The 6,453-nt window shown below is 45.3% G+C and overlaps 1 long non-coding RNA gene across 1 annotated transcript; it reads right to left on the bottom strand.

Moving 5' to 3' along the window:
* Positions 1 to 555: 555 nt before the first annotated feature.
* LOC144328112 (uncharacterized) lies at positions 556 to 6,168 on the bottom strand. Its single transcript, XR_013393349.1, has 3 exons — positions 5,346 to 6,168; positions 746 to 890; positions 556 to 705 (listed from the first exon to the last, which is right to left on the bottom strand). It is a non-coding gene; the product is annotated as an uncharacterized LOC144328112 (long non-coding RNA).
* Positions 6,169 to 6,453: the final 285 nt, after the last annotated feature.

Below are 6,453 nucleotides of genomic sequence, written 5' to 3'. Positions count from 1 at the left end.
CTGCTGGACAGCAGAAGACATTGTAGGGATATTTTGGATGCATCTTTGATGCTTATGTTCTGTTTTTTAAGAGTTCTGCAAGTAAAAGTTTTAATAATTTTTATGGGACTGGACAATTTATTCCAGAAGGAGGAGTCAGTTCTTTTGATTCCAGTTGCTTGAAACTGCACAATATTAATATCTACAATAGGCATGAGGTCTGAGCTTGGGAGCAATCAGGAAGATGGCAACAGGGGTGAAGTTTGGGGAGGAAAGGCAGAAAAGGATGGTAACATAGCAGAAAATTTTGCTGCTGAATCCCTCCCATTTCCCTTTGCAGAGCTTCTATCATCCTGATCTCAGTCTCAATGGGTGGGACATTTCAGTGATACGGGGAGAGACAAAATGTTTGGAATCCCAGAATTGGTTAGAGTGCCCTTCCACCTGCTATAAGGCGCACATTATTCAGTTTTATCAGACAACTAATTACAATGTGGATGTATACCAGAGTTTATAAGCTCAGACTCTTTTGTACTTTCCATTAGCAATTTCCACCCTGTTACTAAAAACAACTTTCAAAATAAATCGCAGAGCAATATTTTCTCATGTCAACAAGTTCTTGGTAAAATCTATTGTCTGGAAGTCTACATTCTGTTTGCAGATAATATTTTAGATAGTTCAGGCCTGTCTGCCTTTCCTTTCATCTAAGACTAAGTACAGAAGAGCCTTTCTGAAAACAGGCTTCGCTGTTTGTCTACAGAAGAACCTTTCTGAAAACAGGCTTCACTGAGTACCAAAGCTAGGAAGATGTCCAATTACATTTGCTAGTAAGATTCAAAATTGCATTTGCTTCTATATCTTTCCTCTGCCTTTAAGTGCCCAGGCACTCTTCGTTGCCACACCGCAAGCCCCTGTAAAAAAAAAAAAAAAAAAAAGCATGCAAAATCACTTGCACTCATAAGCAACTCATTAATTCTATTTATGCTGCAGTCGGAAAATTTAAAAAGTGCTTCCTCCACTTCCATCTGCCCTACTGTCTTCTATTTAAAAGGATGAAGAGAAGGCTGAGTTCCAGGCCTAGGGCTCCTCTTAGTGGAGGTAGATATTCAGTACATCTTTAGCCTACAGAAGCTAGCCAAAAAGAAAAGCTATGGTAGCAAAAATTATAGAGGCCATCTCCTTCTCAAGGCCCAGTTGTGAGGTGACTTCCATACAGCCTCTATATCATGGGTAGGCAAACTAAGGCCTGGGGGCTGGATCCAGCCCAATCGCCTTCTAAATCCGGCCCCCAGACGGTCCGGGAATCAGCATTTCTCTACATGAATAGAATGTGTGCTTTTATTTAAAATGCATCTCTGGGTTATTTGTGGGGCAAAGGAATTCGTTCATATTTCTTTTTCCAAATATAGTCCAGCCCCCCACAAGGTCTGAGGGACAGTGGACCGGCCCCCTGCTGAAAAAGTTCACTCACCCCTGCTCTTTATGGAGCACTCATTCTGGCTTGTTTGCAGAGAGATGTGGTGACACTGGCTATTTACAATCTGATTTGCTTCTGGAGAGGTTAGACAACATAGCATCAATCTATCCTGCACTTTCTGGTGCATTTTCCCTGCAAACAGACCAGTATTTGGGTTTGTTGCACAAGAGCTCCACATCAGGTTTAATTGTGCAGCCTGAATTTTCCAGGATGTGATTGAATCCCACCCCCAAAATCCCAACATTTAGTGAGGGCAAATCGGGACACACACACACACCATCCTACTGCCGTTCGCCTTCTCACACTCACCACTACACACACCTACGGATGCGGGTGGCGCTGTGGTCTAAACCACAGAGCCTAGGGCTTGCCAATCGGAAGGTCAGCGGTTCAAATCCTCGCGACGGGGTGAGCTCCCATTGTTCAGTCCCTGCTCCTGCCCACCTAGCAGTTCGAAAGCACGTCAAAGTGCAAGTAGATAAATAGGTACCGCTCCGGCGGGAAGGTAAACAGCGTTTCCATGCACTGCTCTGGTTCGCCAAAAGCGGCTTAGTCATGCTGGCCCCATGACCCAGAAGCTGTATGCCGACTCCCTCAGCCAGTAAAGCAAGATGAGTGCCGCAACCCCAGAGTTGGCCACGACTGGACCTAATGGTCAGGGGTCCCTTTACCTTTAAAAAGGTAAAGGTACCCCTGCCTGATTGGGCCAGTCTTGCCAGACTCTAGGGTTGTGCGCTCATCTCACTCTATAGGCCAGGAGCCAGCGCTGTCCGGAGACACTTCCGGGTCACGTGGCCAGCATGACAAGCTGCATCTGGCGAGCCAGCGCAGCACACGGAACGCAGCCCTTTACCTTTACAACTGTTTAAAGTGGTATCACAGCACTTCAAATGTACGGTGCGAACGTGGCCTGGGCGACTTTGTGTCTGTCACTGTGCCTATCCTACTTTATTCTGAGGACAAAGTGGCAAGTAGGAGAATGATGCACAAAACCCCTGAGCTTCTTGGAGGAATAGGAAGAAGGCTGAGAGCGCTATGCTACTGAGCCATGACCAAAACAGGCAGCGATGCCCCGCTCTGAATTCTCTGGTGTGTGTCTGCTGTTTGTTTTTGGAGTTCGGGTGCACATTCCACCCCACCCGCCCCTCCCAACCCTATGGTATTCGCAAGGCAAGGTATCGCAGACAATTGGCAAACTTGTCTTGCGCGTTAGCAATAACGTGAGGCAGCCCTAAGAGAGAGAGAAAGAGAGAGAGTGCTGTGTCTAGCCTCCGATTTTAGTCTTTCATTGCTGCTGCCGCGGCTGCAAACGTAATCACGATAGAGGCTCTTCAAACTGCATCCCCAGCACTTTTATTTGTTATGCCCATAATGTGGCTGGTTCTGTGTAGCTGAATATGTAGATTCGGAAATAAATTTTTCAAAGCGGCGACAGCGCTCGGGAGGTATGCGTGCTAATCCCATTATCTGATAACAGGATTTGTGAGCACACCTCCCACATCCTGCATTAATCACGCACCCCTTAGCATCGCTGTGAAAAATGCAATTTCGACGCTCGCGAAGGGCTGATAGAACATATGTTCAGACTGTGGAATTAAATAAAACAAGTTTATCAAAAGTACCAATATTGCTGAGATGGTATCTTTCCTCCCTCCCTCCTCCTCCTCCTCTCCTTCCTCCTTTAAAGGTAGCCCCTCGTTCATAGCTACCGTTGAGTTATACATACTTTTGTCTGTTTGTCGAGTATCTCATTGCCATGCAAATAGCCTAGGTGGAGAAATGAGTTGCCAGCTGATCCCGCAATGCCGAACACCGATTGGCCTTCCTAAAGTTTAGACTGTGGTTGCTCGGTGCATCGAGGGGAGGGGGAAAGCCGCTCTTCATTGTGAAATAATATTTGACATTTATATTGTGCTGTCGAAAACTTCACATATATTATTGCAGCTGTACTCCTACAGCAACCCTGTTAAGGCAGGGACACAGAACCTCAAGTCCAGGGATCAATTCTACCCTTCCAAGCCCCTCTACAATATCCACATTTCCCCCAGAACCAACTGAAGACATTTTTGTTCCAATAGGCTTTTCTAGCTGGATGACTGGGTCTCTGCCTTGTTTTGCCTCTGCCTCGGCCCAGTATACCTGAAGGAGTGTCTCCACCCCCATCATTTTGCCCGGACACTGAGGTCCAGCGCCGAGGGCCTTCTGACAATTTCCTCACTGCAAGAAGCCAGGTTACAGAGAACCAGGCAGAGGGCCTTCTCGGTAGTGGTACCCTGTGGAACGCCCTCCCACCAGATGTCAAAGAAAACAACAACTACCAGGCTTTTAGAAGACATCTGAAGGCAGCCCTGTTTAGGGAAACTTTTAATATTTGATGCATTACTGTATTTTAATATTTTGTTGGAAGCCACCCAGAGTGGCTGGGGATGCCCAGCCAGATGGGCTGGGTATGAATAATTTATTATTATTATTTTTATTATTATTATTATTAATAATAATACAGGCAACTCCCCGCATATTTGGAGGTTACCGTGCATACATGGGAAGTCATGCATAATGGGGGAAACCATATAAAAAGCCAGCAAATACCCTCTGGAAAATCCAGGAAAACCCTTTTTAAAAACCAGCAGCACTTACCAGACCAGGGGTCAGCAACCTAAGACCCATGAGCCACAAGCAGCCCACAGGGGTCATTTAACCGGCCCACAAGCCGCCGCCCCCCCCAACTGAGCTGTCCACTCGGTGAGTCCCTGCGCGCTGCACTAAACCGGCGCGGCATGGGGACTCGCTTCCGCGGCTCTGGAAATTGTGCCTGCGCAGACGCAGATGCCACATATCACAGTCATGCGCATTCACACATGCGTGCACTCTGGCCCACAGAGGGATCTCCGCTGGAGTGAACTGGCCCAGGCGAGGTAAACCTTGCCGACCCCTGCCTTAGACTCAGCCACAATTCTTTTTGTCCTGTGTTTTCTAGGCATGGGTCGGAGAATGAATGAATTTATTAATACGGTCACAGACCAGCGTCAACACACACAATATCACAGATCATAAAAAATATCAGAAATACAAGGGACAATATGAATATAACAAGGATTTAAATATAAAAATTAAAATTAATTGTTAGCGTGCCCCCTGTAATTAACATTTAGGGGTTTGGTCATTATGGGATACCACTTGCTTCCTGCGATTGATTGCAGACGCACAGAATTTAGCTACATTTAATGTAGTCTTGGGATTCTTGTCCTCTAGCAGTAGTTTTAAACTATGGTATTCCGATTCTTTCCTGGACTTTTGCAAAACAGGTGTAATAAAAGTCAAACGTATGTCCTCGTAAAGACGACAACGTAATAGTACATGTGAAGCAGTTTCGACTTCCAACGAGCCACAAGGACAGACCCGTGCTGTGTATGGTTTACCCTCAAATCTGCCCTGAAGTAAGGCAGAAGGGAGAACGTTAAATCTGGCGAGGGTAAAAGACCGTCTGTATTTGGGTACCTGAAGACCTGACAGATAGTTAGCTGGAGAGAAACCTCTCCCATGGTCCATGGGTCGGAGAGGTTTTTCTCCTGCTTTCTCCGGGGAAACATGCCATTTGCTGCTGAATCAGAACAAACGTCAATCTGCAGAAAACCCAACTGATGTTTGTTATGATTCAGAGGTAAACAGTGGGTTTTCCAGGGGTAAGTGGTGGGAGAAAAGGAAAACTAGAAAGCGTGGGACAAGTGGAAGTGTGGGTGAGCACTTCGTTGGTATAGGGAAGTTGTAAAAAAATCAGAAAGTTCCAGAGGAACAGAGGCAACCTCCTTGTAAAATCCACAGCGGCTCCCTGAACAGCTTTGAAACTGTACCACCTAATCTTTGAAATGCTTGATTTCTCTCTATTCACCTTGGCTCAAACCACAGGCCATGCGCCAGCCTGCGGTTCTCTTTAGAGAATTATAGGTGATGGAAAAGCAAAGGCATAAGAGATGTTCCTCAATAAAGCACGGGTGCTGACTCTTCCATGGCACCAGGCTATGCACTTGGTGGCACATGGCCGCACTCTGATTAGCCTTCCATTGCCACCTTTCTTTCTTCTTTAGCTGCCTCTGCTCCTGTGCTTTTAACAGAAGCCTGATATACAGAAAGAGAGAAAGAGAAAACGCCAAAGGCAAATCAGAAAAGTAGAAGAAAAAATAAAAATAAAAAGGACTTCTGATTTTCTGTCAGTTACACAAAAGAAATTAATTCAAAATACTCACTCTGGAACGACACCCAACTGATCTACTTTCCGTTAAGCAATATTTTCCCAATATTCCGACCCAAATAGATTAATTCCTTTTTACACAAAATTTACCATCAACTAGGGATGGGGAAACCTGTTTGTTTCAGTTTCTCTCAGCTTCTCTTTTTTCCAATCTTAGCTTCACGTCATTCCCACACCAGTTTCCAGGTTATTATTGGAAGCTCATCAGCATTTGAGGGCAAATTTCTCGTAATATAAACACATCTGTATGCAAATTGCCTAACACAAATGTTTTTGAAATCCAATTTACCTTAATATAATCCATGTTTGTATGCTTCCCACCTCACACTTTACCCTCCTTCCTGTGTGCGTTTTTGCACACATTACTTGCCTGGAGAACTGCACTGCAAAATTCAGAGAACTGCCCAGGTTGGCCATGTTTCAGTTCTGGTATTGTCTCAGAAAACGTGAATTAGATAGGTTTGCTTTTAGGTGCAAACTGAATCAAATTTCACCCCACCCCCCATCCCTAACATCAAAACAATTTTTGAACAGGCATGCCACATTGGTGTGGCAGGAAAATTCAAGGACAATCAAAGCAACTTTTAAACATTTCAATATTGTATTGTATGGTGTAGTATAGTACAGGGGTAAGCAACCTAAGGCCTGGGGGCCGGATCCGGCTCAGTCGCCTTCTAAATCCAGCCAGAGGACGGTCCGGGAATCAGCGTGTTTTTACATGAGTAGAATGTGTCCTTTTATTCAAAAT

The sequence above is a fragment of the Podarcis muralis genome, chromosome 6, assembly GCF_964188315.1.
Source record: "Podarcis muralis chromosome 6, rPodMur119.hap1.1, whole genome shotgun sequence".
Lineage (NCBI taxonomy): Eukaryota > Metazoa > Chordata > Lepidosauria > Squamata > Lacertidae > Podarcis > Podarcis muralis.
Note: the sequence above shows the minus strand (reverse complement) of the source record. Positions and strands in the feature narration are given on the sequence as shown.